We start from the raw sequence: 18,587 nt of genomic DNA, 5'->3' as shown, positions 1-18,587 counted from the left end.
GAAGCTTGCTTTGAATTTTACCATGTGAAGAGGAGGGGTAAGAAAATGTCCCACAATAAGAGCAGCATGAGAAGTCAAGGCATGTGTGAGGTGCCGTAAGTACACTGAGTAGATTAATAACTAGAGTTAATATTAGTAATAATAATAAACATATAGGGTGGGATTAACTGTAAAAATCTTAAATGCCATCCTCAAGAGTCTGACCCTGGAAGTTATAGAGAGCCATTTGGTAGTTTTTTTTTATTTGTTTGTTTTTTTTTGGAGACAGAGTCTTGCTCTGTCACCAGGCGCCAGGCTGGAGTACAGTGGCACAATCCTGGCTCACTGCAACCTCCGCCTCCCGGGTTCAAACAATTCTCCTGCCTCAGCCTCCCAAGTAGCTGGGACTATAGGCATGTGCCACCACACCCAGCTAACTTTTGTTATTTTTTAGTAGAGACAGAGTTTCACCATGTTGGCCAGGATGGTCTCCATCTCTCGACCTCATGATCCGCCTGCCTCGGCCTCCCAAAGAGCTGGAATTATAGGCATGAGCAACTGTGCCTGGCCCATTTGGTAGTTTTTAAATAAGCTTTTAATTTGGAATAATTACAGATTTACAGAAAATTTGCAAAGATAGTACATGGCTCCTATATACCCTTCACCCAATTTCTACTATGTTAATAGCTTACACAACCATAGCACATTTGTCTAAACAAAGACATTAACATTGGTATATAACTACTGGCTAAATCAATACTTCTACCAGCAGTGGTGGCTGGTAAACTTCAACGGAATTAAACTCTGGGTAATTAAGACAGCACAAGGCTCTGTGACAGACAATTCTGCCAATCAGAGCCTCTGGCAAAAGGAAGTAGCCTCCACCTAGAGATACTCTTTGGGATCAGAAGGCCTGACCCATGGAGGCCTAGTGATTCTCTGGCCTGAGAGTCCCATTTTGGGAAGGGTCAACTTGAATTCCACAGCAAGGTGGGAATAACCTGAAAAGCCTTGCTTGTCAAATAGAAATGATATATTCAAGAAGATACACATCAATTTTATGACAGTAATACTTGAGTGGCACAAAGAGTAGAGCTGGCCCCAACAGCATTTTGGCTTTACGTTAAAATGTGGCAGCGGCAGGGTGCAGTGGTTCATGCCTGTAATCCCAGTACTTTGGGAGGCTGAGGTGGGCAGATCACCTTAGGTCAGGAATTCGAGACTAGCCTGGCCAACATGGTGAAACCCCATCTCTACTAAAAATAAAAAAAAAAATTAGTTGGGTATGGTGGCAGGCACCAGCAACTCAGGAGGCTGGGGCAGGAGAATCGCTTGAACCCAGGAGGCGGAGGCTGCATGCCATTGCACACCAGCCTGGGTGACAAGAGCAAAACTCAGTCTCCAAAAAAAAAAGAAAAGTGGCAGCTATCCCTCTGAGGGAAACCTTTATGCACACTCCACTACCTATAGTAAAGCTACTGGATCAATGAAGCCTCAGATCAGAGAAGCTGCAAGTTGCTGGTGGTGTTCACTGGCCTGCGTGGCTGTTCAGCCTCAGGTAATTATGCTTAACTAAAAGGAGACATGGGCAGAACCTGGATTCTTGGGCTGCTGCCAATGACCCAGCTGTTTGCTTTGCCACTTGGAAAATTACAGACTGACAGATTAAAGACACCCTCCTGGGGCTACAAATTGAAAACAAATTTCAGCTACTAATTGAATGGTCTGGGTCACCTATGTAGACACCTACAGTAAGGGCCCAGCCTCTGATTTATACTGAAATCAAGCATGACTAATATAGAGGATACCACTGCATGCTAAACTTGTGACTTGGGGATGGAGGTCTCATTGCAGGTGGCATTGTTCCTTTCGGCTCTTATCAGATTGACTATATTGGACCTTTGTTCCCTCTTTCTCAAGCTATCAATGGTGCCTCAAACAATTGACAGTTTTTGTTTGTTTTTACATAGGACTTTTTAGAACAGTTTCAGGTTCACAGCAAGATTGAGCAGGAGGTATAAACATTTCTCCTATACCTTCCACCCACCTATGCATAGTCCCTCCCATTAAAACATTCCCCTGTTGATACTTTTTTAGGTTACCAATCAGCCCACGATGCCCACACTGTTATGACCCTTGAAACTAATCTGTGTCATGTTTCCCTGACATCCCAGGCTCAAGGGATTCTCCCACCTCAGCCTCCTGAGTAGCTGGGACTATAGGCACGTGTCACCACACCTGGCTAATTTTTTTTAGTTTAATGTATTTTAATAGCAAATTTACAGGAACAGCACCGAAGACAGACAACATTAAAAATATGGAGGACAACTCAGAAAAGTACAGTGAATGAATGGAATCTACTGTATGATAAACATGCTACAAACACCATTTAGTTGCCATCAATAAGAAATTTACTTGTTTAATAAAAAATCCAAATGCTGGCATTGTCCAGAAAAATTTAACAGGTTTATTTATAATTATTACGAAGTTGAACCACTAAAACTTGTTCACTGAAACATTTCAACCTACATTCATGCTTTAAAACGTCTCCACATTTTATTAAAAATTCACACACAAATGAAAATGGAAAAACTGGAGCACCTGATTTCTGTCCCCTATTTTTCCACTCGCGGTCATACTTCAGTACCTTTTGACCCAATGGGAGAAAAAAATATCTAACATTCAGAACTACCCGTAACAGGAAGAAGAAAAAATAATTTTTTTTTTTTTTGAGAAGGAAATGTTTCCCATCATTGTGGATTCTTAAGCACATTCTCCACATATGCAGCATGCTAGCTGGATGTCTTTTTTTTTTTTTATTGCATTTTAGGTTTTGGAATACATGTGCAGAACATGCAAGATAGTTGCACATGGCAGTGTGTTTTGCTGCCTTCCTCCCCTTCACCCACATTTGGCATTTCTCCCCATGCTATCCCTCCCCAGCTCCGCTCCCCCTGCTGTCCCTCCCCTATTGCCCCCAATAGATCCCAGTGTGTAGTGCTCCCTTCCCTGTGTCCATGTGTTCTCATTGTTCATCACCCACCTATGAGTGAGAATATGTGGTATTTCATTTTCTGTTCTTGTGTCAGTTTGCTGAGAATGATGTTCTCCAGATTCATCCATGTCCCTACAAAGGACACGAACTCATCGTTTTTGATTGCTGCATAATATTCCATGGTGTATATGTGCCACATTTTCCCAGTCCAGTCTATCATCGATGGGCATTTGGGTTGGTTCCAGGTCTTTACCATTGTAAACAGTGCTGCAGTGAACATTTGTGTGCATGTGTCCTTATAGTAGAACGATTTATAGTCCTTTGGATATATACCCAGTAATGGGATTGCTGGGTCAAATGGAATTTCTATTTCTAAGGCCTTGAGGAATCGCCACACTGTCTTCCACAATGGTTGAACTACTTTACACTCCCACCAGGAGTGTAAAAGTGTTCCTATTTCTCCACATCCTCTCCAGCATCTGTCTCCAGATTTTTTAATGATCGCCATTCTAACTGGCGTGAGATGCTATCTCAACGTAGTTTTGATTTGCATTTCTCTAATGACCAGCGATGATGAGCAGTTTTTCATATGCTTTTTGGCCCCATGTATGTCTTCTTTTGTAAAGTGTCTGTTCATATCCTTTGCCCACTTTTGAATGGGCTTGTTTTTTTCTTGTAAATCTGTTCGAGTTCTTTGTAAATTCTGGATATCAGCCCTTTGTCAGATGGGTAAACTGCAAAAATTTTTTCCCATTCTGTTGGTTGCCGATTCACTCTAATGACTGTTTCTTTTGCAGTGCAGAAGCTGTGGAGTTTGATTAGGTCCCATTTGTCTATTTTGGCTTTTGTTGCCAATGCTTTTGGTGTTTTGGTCATGAAGTCCTTTGCCTACTCCTATGTCCTGAATGGTTTTGCCTAGATTTTCTTCTAGGGTTTTTATGGCGTTAGGTCTTATGTTTAAGTCTTTAATCCATCTGGAGTTAATTTTAGTGTAAGGTGTCAGGAAGGGGTCCAGTTTCTGCTTTCTGCACATGGCTAGCCAGTTTTCCCAACACCATTTATTAAACAGGGAATCCTTTCCCCATTGCTTGTTTTTGTCAGGTTTATCAAAGATTGTATGGTTGTAGATACGTTGTGTTGCCTCCGATGCCTCTGTTCTGTTCCATTGGTCTATATCTCTGTTTTGGTACCAGTACTATGCTGTTTTGATTACTGTAGCCTTGTAGTATAGTTTGAAGTCCGGTAGTGTCATGCCTCCCGCTGTGTTCTTTTTGCTTAGAATTGACTTGGCTATGCGGGCTCTCTTTGGGTTCCATATGAAGTTCAAGGTGGTTTTTTCCAGTTCTGTGAAGAAAGTCAATGGTAGCTTGATGGGGATAGCATTGAGTCTGTAAATTACTTTGGGCAGTATGTCCATTTTCACGATATTGATTCTTTCTAACCATGAACATGGAATGTTTCTCCATCTGTTTGTGTCCTCTCTTGTTTCGTTCAGCAGTGGTTTGTAGTTTTCCTTGAAGAGGTCCCTTATGTTCCTTGTAAGTTGTATTCCTAGGTATTTTATTCTCTTTGTAGCAATCATGAATGGCAGTTTGTCCTTGATTTGGCTCTCTTTATTGGTGTATAGGAATGCTTGTGATTTTTGCACATTGATTTTATAACCTGAGACTTTGCTGAAGTTGCTTATCAGTTTCAGGGGTTTTTGGGCTGAGATGATGGGGTCTTCTAGATATACTATCATGTTGTCTGCAAATAGAGACAATTTGGCTTCCTCCTTTCCTATTTGAATACGCTTTATTTCTTTTTCTTGCCTGATTGCTCTGGCTAGAACTTCCAGTACTATATTGAACAGGAGTGGTGAGAGAGGGCATCCTTGTCTAGTGCCAGATTTCAGAGGGAATGCTTCCAGTTTTTGCCCATTCAGTATGATATTGGCTGTTGGTTTGTCGTAAATAGCTTTTATTATTTTGAGATACGTTCCGTCAATACCGAGTTTATTGAGGGTTTTTAGCAAAAAGGGCTGTTGAATTTTGTCAAATGCCTTCTCTGCATCAATTGAGATAATCATGTGGTTTTTGTTTTTGGTTCTTTTTATGTGGTGAATTACATTTATAGACTTGTGTATGTTGAACCAGCCTTGCATCCCCGGATGAATCCTACTTGATCATGATGGATAAGCTTTTTGATGTGCTGTTGCAATCGGCTTGCCAGTATTTTATTGAAGATTTTTGCATCTATGTTCATCATGGATATTAGCCTGAAGTTTTCTTTTCTTGTTGAGTCTCTGCCGGGTTTTGGTATCAGGATGATGTTGGTCTCATAAAATGATTTGGGAAGGATTCCCTCCTTTTGAATTATTTGGAATAGTTTCAGAAGGAATGGTACCAGCTCTTGTGTGTCTGGTAGAATTCAGCTGTGAACCCATCTGGACCTGGGCTTTTTTGTGTGTGGTAGGCTCTTAATTGCTGCCTCAACTTCAGACCTTGTTATTGGTCTATTCATAGTTTCAGCTTCCTCCTGGTTTAGGAGGAAGGACACAAGTGTCCAGGAATTTATCCATTTCTTCCAGGTTTACTAGTTTATGTGCATAGAGTTGTTTGTAATATTCTCTGATGATAGTTTGAATTTCTGTGGAATCTGTGGTGATTTCCACTTTATTGTTTTTTATTGCATCTATTTGGTTATTCTCTCTTTTCTTTTTTATCAATCTGACTAGTGGTCTATTTTGTTGATATTTTCAAAAAACCAGCTCTTGGATTTATTGAATTTTTGAAGGGGTTTTCGTGTCTCTATCTCCTTCAGTTCTGCTCTGATCTTAGTTATTTCTTGTCTTCTGCTAGGTTTTGAGTTTTTTTTTATCTTCCTCCTCTAGCTCTTTCAATTTTGACGATTGGGTGTCAATTTTGGATCTCTCCACTCTTCTCATGTCGGCACGTATTGCTATATATTTTCCTCTAGAGACTGCTTTAAATGTGTCCCAGAGATTCTGGTATGTTGTGTCTTCGTTCTCGTTGGTTTCGAAGATCTTCTTTATTTCTGCCTTCAGTTCATTGTTTATCCAATCAACATTCAAGAGCCAGTTGTTCAGTTTCCGTGAAGCTGTGCAGTTCTGAGTTAGTTTCTGAATTCTGAGTTCTAACTTGATTGCACTATGATCTGAGAGACTGTTTGTTATAATTTCAGTTGTTTTTCATTTGTTGAGGAGTGCTTTACTTCCAATTATGTGGTCAATTTTAGAGTAGGTGTGATGTGGTGCTGAGAAGAATGTATATTCTGTGGATTTGGGGTGGAGAGTTCTGTAAATGTCTATTAAGTTTGCTTGTTCCAGGTCTGAGTTCAAGCCCTGGATATCCTTGTTAATTTTCTGTCTGGTTGATCTGTCTAATATTGACAGTGGAGTGTTAAAGTCTCCCACTATTATTGTGTGGGAGTCTAAGCCTCTTTGTAAGTCATTAAGAACTTGCCTTATGTATCTGGGTGCTCCTGTATTGGGTCCATATATATTTAGGATTGTTAGCTCTTCTTGTTGTATCGATCCTTTTACCATTATGTAATGACCTTCTTTGTCTCTTTTGATCTTTGTTGCTTTAAAGTCTATTTTATCAGAGATAAGAATTGCAACTCCTGCTTTTTTTTGCTCTCTATTTGCTTCGTAAATCTTCTTCCATCCCTTTATTTTGAGCCTTTGTGTATCCTTGCATGTGAGATGGGTTTCCTGGATACAGCACACCAATGGGTTTTGGCTTTTTATCCAATTTGCCAGTCTGTGTCTTTTGATTGGTGCATTTAGCCCATTTACATTTAGGGTTATCATTGTTATGTGTGAATTTGATACTGCCATTTTGATGCTAGCTGGCTGTTTTGCCCGTTAGTTGATGCAGATTCTTCATTTTGTTGATGCTCTTTAGTATTTGGTATGTTTTTAGAATGGCTGGTAGTGGTTGTTCCTTTCTATGTGTAGTGCCTCTTTCAGGAGCTCTTATAAAGCAGGCCTGGTGGTGACAAAATCTCTGAGTACTTGCTTATTTGCAAAGGATTTTATTTTTCCTTCACTTCTGAAGCTCAGTTTGGCTGGATATGAAATTCTGGGTTGAAAGTTATTTTCTTTAAGGATGTTGAATATTGGCCCCCACTCTCTTCTGGCTTATAGGGTTTCTGCCGAGAGATCTGCTGTGAGTCTGATGGGCTTCCCTTTGTGGGTAACCCGATCTTTCTCTCTGGCTGCCCTTAGCATTTTCTCCTTCATTTCAACCCTGGTGAATCTGACGATTATGTGCCTTGAGGTTGCTCTTCTTGCGGAATATCTTTGTGGTGGTCTCTGTATTTCCTGGACTTGAATATTGGCCTGCCTTGCTAGGTTGGGGAAATTTTCCTGGATAATATCCTGAAGAGTATTTTCCAGCTTGGATTCATTCTCTTCGTCACATTCAGATACACCTATCAAACGTAGATTAGGTGTCTTCACATAGTCCCACATTTCTTGGAGACTTTGTTTATTCCTTTATGCGCTTTTTTCTCTAATCTTGGCTTCTTGTTTTATTTCATTGAGTTGATCTTCAACTTTTGATATCCTTTCTTCTGCTTGGTCAATTCAGCTGTTGAAACTTGTGCGTGTTTCGTGAAGTTCTCGTGTTGTTTTTCAGCTCCTTCAATTCACTCATATTCCTCTCTAAGTTGTCCATTCTTGTTATCATTTCCTCAAATCTTTTTTCAAGGTTCTTAAGTTTCTTTGCATTGATTTAGAACATGTTCTTTTAGCTCACGGAAGTTTCTCATTACCCACCTTCTGAAGTCTGATTCCGTCATTTCATCACACTCATTCTCCATCCAGCTTTGTTCCCTTGCTGGTGAGTTTTGGTCCTTTGTAGGAGGCGAGGTATTCTGGTTTCGGGTGTTTTCCTCCTTTTTGCGCTGGTTTCTTCCCATCTTTGTGGATTTATCCACCTGTCGTCTGAGTGGTTGCTGATTTTCCGACTGGGCCTCTGAGTGGACGTCCAGATTGTTGATGATGAAGTATTTCTGTTTCTTAGTTTTCCTTCTAACAGTCTGGCCCCACTGCTGTAGGACTGCTGAGGTCCACTCCAGGCCCTGCTTGCCTGGGGAACTCCTGTAGCAGCTGCGGAACCGTGAGGGTTGCTACCAGATTCTTCATCTGCTATGTTTGTCCCTGAATGATGCCCGCCAAATGTCAGTCTGATCAGTCCTTTGTAAGGTGACTCTTTGGATATATGGGGGTCAGGGAGCTGCTTGAGTAGACAGTCTGTACTTTATAGGAGCTCTAGTGCTGAGCTGTAGGCTCCATTGTTCATTCAGGGCTGCTAGGCAGGTACGTTTAAGTCTGCTGCAGCAGAACTCATAAAGCCCCTTTTGTTTTCCTCAGGTGCTCTGTCTTGGGGAGTTAGGGCTTTATTTATGAGTATCCATTGCACTTTCCTGCCCAGCGAGGAGGCAGTCTAGTCACTGCCTGCCTGTAGTGGCTATGATGAGCTGCCGTGGGCCCTGTTGCTGTGGGCTCCACTCTGCTGCCATGGGCTCCGCCCTGCTGCCATGTGTAATTCCCTGTAGTCCTGTTTATATGGTGTGGTTAGAACTACAGTGGCGAAAGTGGCCTGCCTCTGTAGTGTCAGACTCTCTCTGTTATGGAGGGTTGCCTCGGCAACATCAGGCTGCATCAGCAATGGCAGAGTACCTCCGTAGGGGTCACGTGCCTCGGTAGTGGAGGACGCCCCTCCCCTACCGAGCTGCATTGTCCTGGGTTCAGCTGTGCTTGCTGTGAAACTCTAAACCCCAAGCATTTCCAATTGCTGTTTTGTTTGTTTTTGTGGGGGTGGGACCCGCCGAGCCTGATCACCTGGCTCCCTGCCGCAGAGCCCTTTTTTTTTTTTTTTTTTTTTTTAAGTTGAACAGTTGACTCTCTCCCAGGTGTTCCAGTCACCTGCTGCAAGGGCACGGAGATCTGTGTGATTTCCCATGCAGTGACCCACTGCGCCAGCTCAAACCATGTTGCTGTCTGGGAATCTCCTGGCCTGGCTTTCTGTTTAAGTCCCATTTAATCAGATGAATGTGCTAATCTGCCTTCTGAAATCTCCAATTGCCGGTTTAACAGGGCAACCAAACCAGTATATTTTGTATGGAGTGTCCCTGCGCTGCGGCCTCGGCCCAAATAGCCGCGCCAGCCCAAACTGCCGCGCTGGTGGCCCATGGGGCTCTTACACCTGGGAATCTCCTGGTCTGTGGGCAATAAAGATCCGTATGGAAATGTGGTGTCCCCTCACCCTCTGTGGATTAACTGGGAGCTGCAATCCTGAGTTGGTCCTACAGTGCCATCTTCCCCACCTTCTAGCTGGATGTCTTTTGGCATAACTGTAACACGTTTGGCATGTGTAGAGCGCATAGGTTGGTATTTTCAATAGGCCTCACTTGCCTCCTGCAAAGCACTGATGGCTGCGCTCTGGAAGCATAGATCTGTTTTGAAATCCTGAGCAATGTCTTGCACCTGATCCTGGAAGGGAAGTTAGGGAATCAGAAGTTCAGTGGACTTCTGATAACATCTAATTTCACAGAGTGCCACAGTACCAGGCCTATAAAAATGAGGTTTCTTCACCCCTCCAGGAGAGGGTGCATTCTTGGGAGTGGCTTTTGTAGCCAGTTGCTTCCTGGGTGCTTTACCACAAGTCAATTTGTGAGCAGTCGGTTTTGTACAAACCATAGTATAGAGACCTCCTTACTTATCCCCCTTTTCCTTTGGCTGGAGCTTGGCTAGCGAGAGGCGGCATGGCCTAATGTTTGCATATTTTATAGAGATGGGGATCTCACTATGTTGTCAAGCCTGGTCTCAAACTTCTGGGCTCAAATGATCCTCCTGCTTTGACCTCCCATAATCTGTGTCATGTTTTTGGCTTTCAGGACCGCATGCATTCTGACATGGATGCATTTTTATCATAAAGCCATTCAATAATGCACTGATAGTGTGATTCTACTTCCATCACTTCTTCCTGGTCCACATATTTTAAAGTAAGATAGTGTGGTCACTGACTGTAGCTGTCCCCAGAAGGGATTCATTGCCTATTTGCTGCTTCCTGGCTAAAGATCAGGGCTAAGGGGTGGGAGATCACAGGAGATACACAGACCTATTATGAAAATTCAGGATTCTACTCTGACCATTCCTGGACATGATGCATCTTTCTATCACCTAACAGTAACCACAGGCAGGCTTGGTTCATAAACCCTCCAGCTGGGCCACTCAGGTAAAAGAAAATGTAGAGCAGGAATCCCCAACCCCTGGGCTGCAGACTGGTACTGGTCTGTGGCCTGTTGGGAACCTGGCAGCACAGAAAGAGGTGAGCAGTGGGCAAGCAAGCATTACCACCTGAGCAGCGCCTCCTGTCAGATCAGTGGCAGCATTAGATTCTCACAGAAGCACAAACCCTATTGTGAGCTGTGCGTGTGAGGGATCTGGGTTGCATGCTCCTTATGAGAATGTAATGCCTGATGATCTGAGGCGTAACAGTTTCATCCTAAAACCACCCACCCCCACCACCCTACCCCAAATCTGTAGAAAAAATTGTCTTTCATGAAACTGGTTGCTGGTGCCAAAAAGGTTGGGGACCACTGATCTAGAGGATTCAAAGTTAATTCTGGTTAGCATTTACGAAAATGTCCCTCTTAATCTAACTCTTCTGGATCACTAGGAAATGGTAAAGTTATGGCTACTGAAATGAGACACCCAGGTTTAATAGCAGTAGAGAGAAACAAGTAGGCAGCTGAGGAAGAAAATCCTTAGATCCCAAGAGGTGTGACATTAAGAGGAATTAATGATCTTTTCTCTTGTAGAACTGCCCCAGTGGCCTTCTTCTCCAAGAAAAATGCCTTGGTGTAGGCTCTCCTAAACTGTTGGAAGCACCTTATGAATCTGCCATCACCCATCAGAAGCCTTATCAAGAGTCTATCAGGAACATCAGGAATGACCCCAGCAAATGCATCTCCCGTCCATACACTTCCAGAGGTCTTCCCCTACCCTCAACCTCAGTAATGAATGAATTCCACCCAGCTGGTGGTAAGGACAAACAGAACAAGTGGGACTAATTCAGGCAATCCCTCCAAAAACAAGGACTAGACTCAATTACTCAAACTCCAAAGGCAACCCTCAGACTTGCCAGTCATCCAGGAAGCTATATTAGAGGCACTGTCAACCTGTGATCTTCTTCTGATGTAGATCCCACGGCAGGGTTGTGGGGGGTGGATAACTATAAGCATTTTCTTTCCAAGCATAACCCATGTGCACCGTTGATATTCTACTTCTTCTCTGGAAACCATCCGTTAACTTGCCTCCCTCCAAAACACAGTAATGTATGTGAAGAGATTTTCAAGTGTTTAAAAAAAACACTTCCTCAGCCCTAGAAGGCATTCCGGTCAGCCTCAACTCTGGCCAGGGTTGTTAAGAGATTTATTCTATATTTTATTTTTTGCAGGCCAAGGTAAAGTGTGTGCAATTATGAATACAACCTGCTGTACCCAGATTACTGATTCAGGCCAGGTAGAAAAGTTAAAATAAAACTTAAGGAGAGGCTGGACACAGTGGTGCACACTTGTAATCCTAGTACTTCGGGAGTCTGAGGCAGGAAGATCTCTTGAGCTCAGGAGTCAGCCAGGGCAACATAGTGAGACCCCATCTCTACAAAAAACTTAAAAAATTAGCCAGGTGGCTCACACCTATAATCGCAGCGGCTACTTGGGAGGCTGAGGTGGAAGGATTGTTCAAGGTCATACAGTAAGTGACAGAGCTGAGATTAGAACATGGGTAGCCCAGGAGATCGATCCTGCAGTGCGCAGTGATCGCACCATTGTCTGGGTGACAGAACAAGACTCTGTCTCAAAAAAAAAAAAAAAAAAACCCACTGTTTATTAAGGAGAAAGCCACTTGGCTTTCTAAAGGAGACACTGATGATTAATGGGATTTGTTTAGCTGGGACCCTGCAGAGCACACCTGAGAATGCTACAATCGCTGAGACCAACCTGCTGCTTGGAGTTGATTAGCCTTAATTAAATGCTGCGTAAAATAAATCAGACTTAGTCCCAGCCCCTGTTTTGTCAGATCAATCAGAGTAGCCAACTTAGTGGCGTGTATACTCATGAGACAATTTTCTAGAAGTCAAGACTATGAAGAAACAAGGGAGAGAATCTCTTGGGAGACAATTCTCCATGAGTTTCTCATGGATCTGTACATCTTTTAAAGAAAAGGATTGATATCTTTTGTTCTAAACTCTTTGAGGATGTCTGCATTGCAAATACAGGGGGGTTACTTCCTGAGCTTGGGATTAGCTTTTTGTTCTCCACTCTTCGCATGTGATTATATCAGCTGTCTAAGGAGGTTTTGTAAAGCTCTACACATTCAACATGACTAATAACCATCTATAGTTCTGACTATCTTTTCAGTTTATTCCATTTCTGCCAATGAGGAACCAAATATGTTCAGGTATATAAACTCATACATAATTCCTGTTTGTACTGTATAAAAATCTGCCTCACAAACACAATTTTCCAGGAAAGTATATCACTGAAAAGTAGGAGCTCACTATAATTTTGCATACTAATATGACTTCAACAAATTATTCTTAGTCCTAAATGACTGGGTTTTAAAAAAATCTATAAATATCCTCTCAAAGAGGAGTTTTATGGTAGTTAGAAATAAAGAAACAGATGTACTGAAAAACTAAGAACCTAAAATAGCTAAACCTACACACTTTCTAAATAAGGAAATACCATATATGTAGTAAAAATCCTACTTAGTTTATCAGTTTATCAGAAAATAAATAAATAAACCTGTCAGGATTCCTGTGACTAGGAAGGCAAGCAGTGTAGCCAAAGAACTGATTTTCTAGTATACAACTTCAGAAAAATGATGCTGATTTTAAAAGTAAAAAAAATGACAACAACAAAAGATGAAAAAGATGGAAGCTCACCTTTATTGTACCCAGACTATATGTCAGTCACTTTATATGCAGTAACTCACTGAGCCCCCAGCATTAACCAATAAATTATACCATTATTATTCTCATTTTATAGGTTAAGGAAACCGAAAACCCATGGTGGTAAAGTAACTTGCTCAAGGTCATACAGTAAGTGACAGAGCTGAGATTAGAACCTGGGTAGCCTGACTCCAGAGCCTGCATGCTGAACTCTGCATCATACTATGTCCCAATATATACGGGTAAGATGTTCATGTTCTCTATACTTCAGATGCCACCTCTATAAACTAGGAATATTATCTAACTCCACAGGCCTGTTGTAAAGATTATATGTAATAAACCTCCATTATACCTAACACTTAATGAAACTCACCATGCGTCCTGTACTTTTCTAAGAGCTTTACATGCATTGCTTCAAGTAAGTCTCACAAGAGTCCCATGAGGTAACTATTGCTATCACTGTTTTTCAGAGAAGGAAACAGTGGTATAGAGATATTAAATAATTTTCCCAAGGTAATAAAACTGGTTAAGTGTTGAAGGTAAGACAGGAATCTACTCAGGCTTAATTAAGAGTCTTAAACTATCCGCCTTGCTGGTAGTTAAAAAGAAATACACTCACAAATATATTTTCCATTGATTTTCAACAAGATGTGAAGATAATTAAGTGTGGAAAACAGTTCTTTCAACAAGTAGTGCTGAAAGAACTGGATATCCATATTAAAAAAAAAAACAACAGAAGAACCTCGACCTTGTACTATATACATAAATTAACTCTAAATGAATCACAGAAATAGATATGATAAAACTTCTTGAAGAAAACATGGAAGAAAATGTCTGTGATTTTGGATTATGCAGTGACTTTTTAGAACACAAAAGGCAAAAATTATTCAAATGTTCTGACAAACTGAACTTTCATCTAAAATTCCCACTCTCTTAAAATCCCCAAGTCTCTTAAAAGACACTTAAGAAAAGACAAACTACAGACTGAGAGAAAATATTTGCAAAACATATCCAGTAAATATACGTCAGTATATATATAGAACTATTCAACTCAATAATTAGAAAATAATACCCCCCCACCACAAAGAAAGGAACAAAATATTTGAACAGACACATCAAAGATATTCAGATGGCAAATAAACATGTGACAAGATGCTCAATATCACTGATCATCAGGGAATGTAAATTAAAACCACAAAAAGTATCACTACATGCCTGTTAGTGTGTCTGAAGATTAAAACAAACAAAAACAACTAACACTACCGCGTACTGACAATGATGTCAAATAACTGCAACTCATATATGCTGGTGGGAAAGCAAATGTGATAGTCACTTTGGAAAACAGTTGGGCAATTTCTTAGGAAGTTAAATATACATTTCCGCATGACCCAACAATAGACCCTTGAGTATTAACAAAAGACTGCTGGGTAAATACCCAAGAGAAATGAAAACCTATTTCCACATAAAAACATGTTCTCTGATGGTTATAGCAGATTTTGTCATAATCACTAAAACCTGTAAACAATCCAAATGTTCTGCACCTGAACAGATAAAGAAATTGTGATAAACATTTATACAATGAAATACCACTCAGCAGTAAACAGGAGAAATGCATGCAACATTATGAATGAATCACAAAAGTATTTTGCTAAGTGACAGAAGCCAGACACCGAAGGCTACATATTGTGTATTCCATTTATTTGACATTCTGGAAAAGGCAGAACTATAAGGACAGAAATCTGATTAGTGGATGCCAATAATACGTGGCTAAGGGTGGAGGTATAGGGGTACAGGGAACTTTTTAGGTGATACACATGTTTTATATCCCAATTTATATGATTATACATAGTTTTAGAAACTCATCAAACTGTATTCTTTAAAAGAGTGAATTACACCCCCAATAAGCCCAATTTTAAAATAAACTAAAAACAAAAATATAAAGCATCTAATTCATGCCTGCCATATGCAGAGTGCTCAATAAATTAGTTTCCTTATTCAATCCAATCCCAGGGAACAATATAATTTTTTAAGTCAGAGGATTCAAATCTTTCTCAGGTAATGGCCTAAAACTAAGGCTCTTTAGTTAGAAACCTTAAGATTATTTTAAGTCTGAAGAGTTTGATTAGGAAGGCTTAAAAGCTGCTCTAACATACATGAGTATATATTCCCAGGCAGTGACAGACTACTGTTATCCTAAGACAAAACAGAGTTCTACTGCATCAAAATTGCTGCACCAATGCTCATCACAGTATGATGCTTTCTTATTTATATGTATTACTACCTCCTCACATTTCCTTGGCTATATGTTTTCACAGGGGCTAACTCAACCTATCTGTTTATGCTTACTGCTTAGTCCCTCATGTCTCCAACCAGTAATCTTGACACCTTCATATTCATTCATTCAATAAGCATTTATGGAGTACAAAGATGAATAAAATGAACCATTTGGCTGGGCAGAGCCCAGCAATTTGGGAGGCTGAAGCAGGAGGAGTACTTGAGCCCAGGAGTCTGAGACCAGCCTGCACAACATAGTAAGAACCCCATCACTAAAAACAAAAATGTTTTTAAGTAGTTGGTCATTGTGGCTCATGTCTATAGTCCCAGTTACTCTGGAGGCAAAAGGAATTGCTTAAGCCTGGGAGGTTAAGATTGCAGTGAGCAACCTTCATGCCACTGCACTCCAGCCTGGGCAACAGAGCAAGACTCTGTCTCAAAAAAAAAAAAAAGAACAACTTAAAGGAATTCACAGACTCTAATGTAAGAGACTCCACCAGCCAAGAAAATCACACACAACAATCATGATTATATATTATTTGGATTAATGTTAACCTAGAGAATAAAAATGTCCTCTAAAGCATTATAATAATTTTTAAGTAGTATTCAAAAAACCTTTTAAAAAATTAATCAGATTAGGCCAGGCATGGTGGCTCACAGCTGTAATCCCAGTACTTTGGCAGGCCAAGGAGGTTAGATCCTGACGTCAGGAGTTTGAGACCAGCCTGGCTAATATGGTGAAACCCCATCTCTACTAAAAATACAAAAATTACCCGAGCGTAGTGGTGTGCACCTGTACTCCCAGCTACTTGGTCTGAGACAGAACAATTACTTGAACCCGGGAGGCAGAGGTTGCAATGAGCGGAGATCATGCCACTGCAATCCAGCCTGGGCAACAGCGCAAGACTCCGTCTCAAAAAAAAAACATTAATCAGATTAAAACATAAAGTATTAATGTACCAAAAATTTTCTAGGAATAAAAAGATAACACTGGGCAGACATGGTGGCTCATGGCTGTAATCCAAGCACTTTGGGAGGCTAAGGTGGGAGGACTACTTGAGCCCAGAAGTTCAAAATCAGCCTGGGCAACATAGTGAGACTCCATCTCTACAAAAATGTAAAAACTAGCTGGGTGTGGTGGCTCATGCCTGTGGTCCCAGCTACTCAGGAGGCAGAGGCAGGAGGATTGCTTGAATCTAGGCAGTCAAGCCTGCAGTGAGTTGTGTTCGTACCACTACACTCCAACCTGGGGAACAGAGTGGAGTCTCTGTCTCAAAACAAACAAACAAAACACTGAAATAAGAAAACTGGCCAATACATGTAATTCAAAGCCAATTTAAAAATAGTTAATTCAATCCTGGCTTTCTTATTTAGAATATATCAACTAACAGAACCCCTTGAAGAGGCAAAAGTTTGTTACTTTGAACTTCAATAAAAACCTCCCAATCTTGTCTATATTTATCTGAAAGCCTTACCAAAGAGACAGAAAAATCTAAGTTTGGGGGTTGAGGTCTAATACTTCCCTAAAAAGCTAACAACCTTTTACAATGTCTAATAGTAATGTTAGAAAATATTAAAATTCTATCTGCTTCCCCCAACTCATTACTGATATTGAAAATACGGAATTCTCATAAATATTTCTGTTGCTTATTCTCATCTTACCTGCCAGCTCTTTCAACCAAGCTCTCATAGTCAATGAAGAAGAAACATTTTACATTTACAGAATATCTACTATAGGCTAGGGCTCATCCAGTAAGTAGTGTCATCTCTGTTTTTACATATATATATATATATATATATATATACACACACACACACACACACACACACACACATATATACATGCACATATATATACATATATATATATATGCACACACATATATATACACACACATTCACACACAGGCATACTTATAGACAAGTCCCAATAGCAATGGCCATCAAAAAAATTTAACAATCCGTGAGGAGCAAAGTTTTGTAAACTACTATACTATATTACAAAGTAGTATACTACATACACATGAATGCTGTTTTCAGTAACATCTTAAACCTTGAATTGAACTTAAATTAGATATGTCTAAGTTATCTTCAATCTTCTAAGTAGGAAGGTATACCACAGTCTACATTTGCAATTAATTCTCCAGAATTAAAAAAAAATTACTATCGCTATTCCTATAAACCACTTCTAAATGAATTTTCCAAAATTTCAGATTATTATTCACATAATCATTCTTTTGTGGTTGAATATTTCATTTGTTCTCAATGTTATCTCTTATATATAATGCAATGAGCTGCAAAGCAGATAAACAAATGTTTATGGAATGGAAGAAGCAGAATAAAGGAGGACCGGGACTGTACTGCTTTATGTTAATTTTGCTTATAAACCTGATTAACATGTTGGCTTAAGTTTACAATTCAACTGTTCAATGCAAATTCCTTTGTATGAGGCATAAAAATCCTCAAACTTGAGTATATCATGTTACTACTATAATTACTGCCCTAATTTTAAACTTACAGGTATCACTCATTATGGAAAAATTATTAAATTATTAAAGATTGTCTGTGGCATCTATCTTTATAATCCCATCCTATTTTCCCAATAGGAGCAATACTCACATTAATTCTTAAATAATAGATTCTGAAAAGGTAAAACGTGAAACAACAAAATCTTAACCTCAAGTCTATCCTTAAATGACCCACAGGATCTTACCACACATTAGAATTTGATTCTACTTTTTATACAAATAATTCACTTCTCCAAGACTTTCCTAAATCCTGAAGCATAAAACTTTAGATATACAACATGTATCTTCTTCATTAACAATGTAATAATTTGGCCCTAGGTCTGAAAACAAGTTTTAAGAAAACTGATTAACACCAGATAGTAATATCAAAACAGAATTGCTTTGTGAAGATGGTGTTTCTTCCCTCCTTTTTTTTTTTTTGAGATGGAGTCTTGGCCTGTCACCCATGTTAGAGTACAATGGCTTCATCTTGGCTCACTGCAACCTCCACCTCCTGGGTTCAAGCGATTCTCCTGCCTCAGCCTCCTGAGTAGCCGGGACTATAGGTGTGCACCACCACACCTAACTAATATTTTGTGTATTTTTAGTAGAGACGAGGTTTCACCATATTGGTCAGGCTGGTCTTGAATTCCTGACCTCATGATCTGCCTGCCTCAGCCTCCCAACTCTCCTTTTTTTTTTTAATGCTCTTTAATATTACTGTTTTCAATTTAAATGATAAAGAATTACTGAGTTTATTCTCTATTTCCTGATATTTATCTACAATTAGCTAATACAATTTACCACAAATTAAGAACTCAGTATCTAGACTTCTTTAGCAATTTAAAAATACAACGCATTTTT

At 40.1% G+C, this 18,587-nt stretch overlaps 1 protein-coding gene across 11 annotated transcripts in view; it reads right to left on the bottom strand.

Moving 5' to 3' along the window:
- Positions 1 to 18,587, bottom strand: part of ITSN2 (intersectin 2) — a 171,205-nt gene that overhangs the window by 118,286 nt on the left and 34,332 nt on the right. The gene's annotated exons all lie outside the window — the stretch shown is intronic.

This window comes from Callithrix jacchus, chromosome 14, assembly GCF_049354715.1.
Source record: "Callithrix jacchus isolate 240 chromosome 14, calJac240_pri, whole genome shotgun sequence".
Taxonomy (NCBI): domain Eukaryota; kingdom Metazoa; phylum Chordata; class Mammalia; order Primates; family Cebidae; genus Callithrix; species Callithrix jacchus.
Note: the sequence above shows the minus strand (reverse complement) of the source record. Positions and strands in the feature narration are given on the sequence as shown.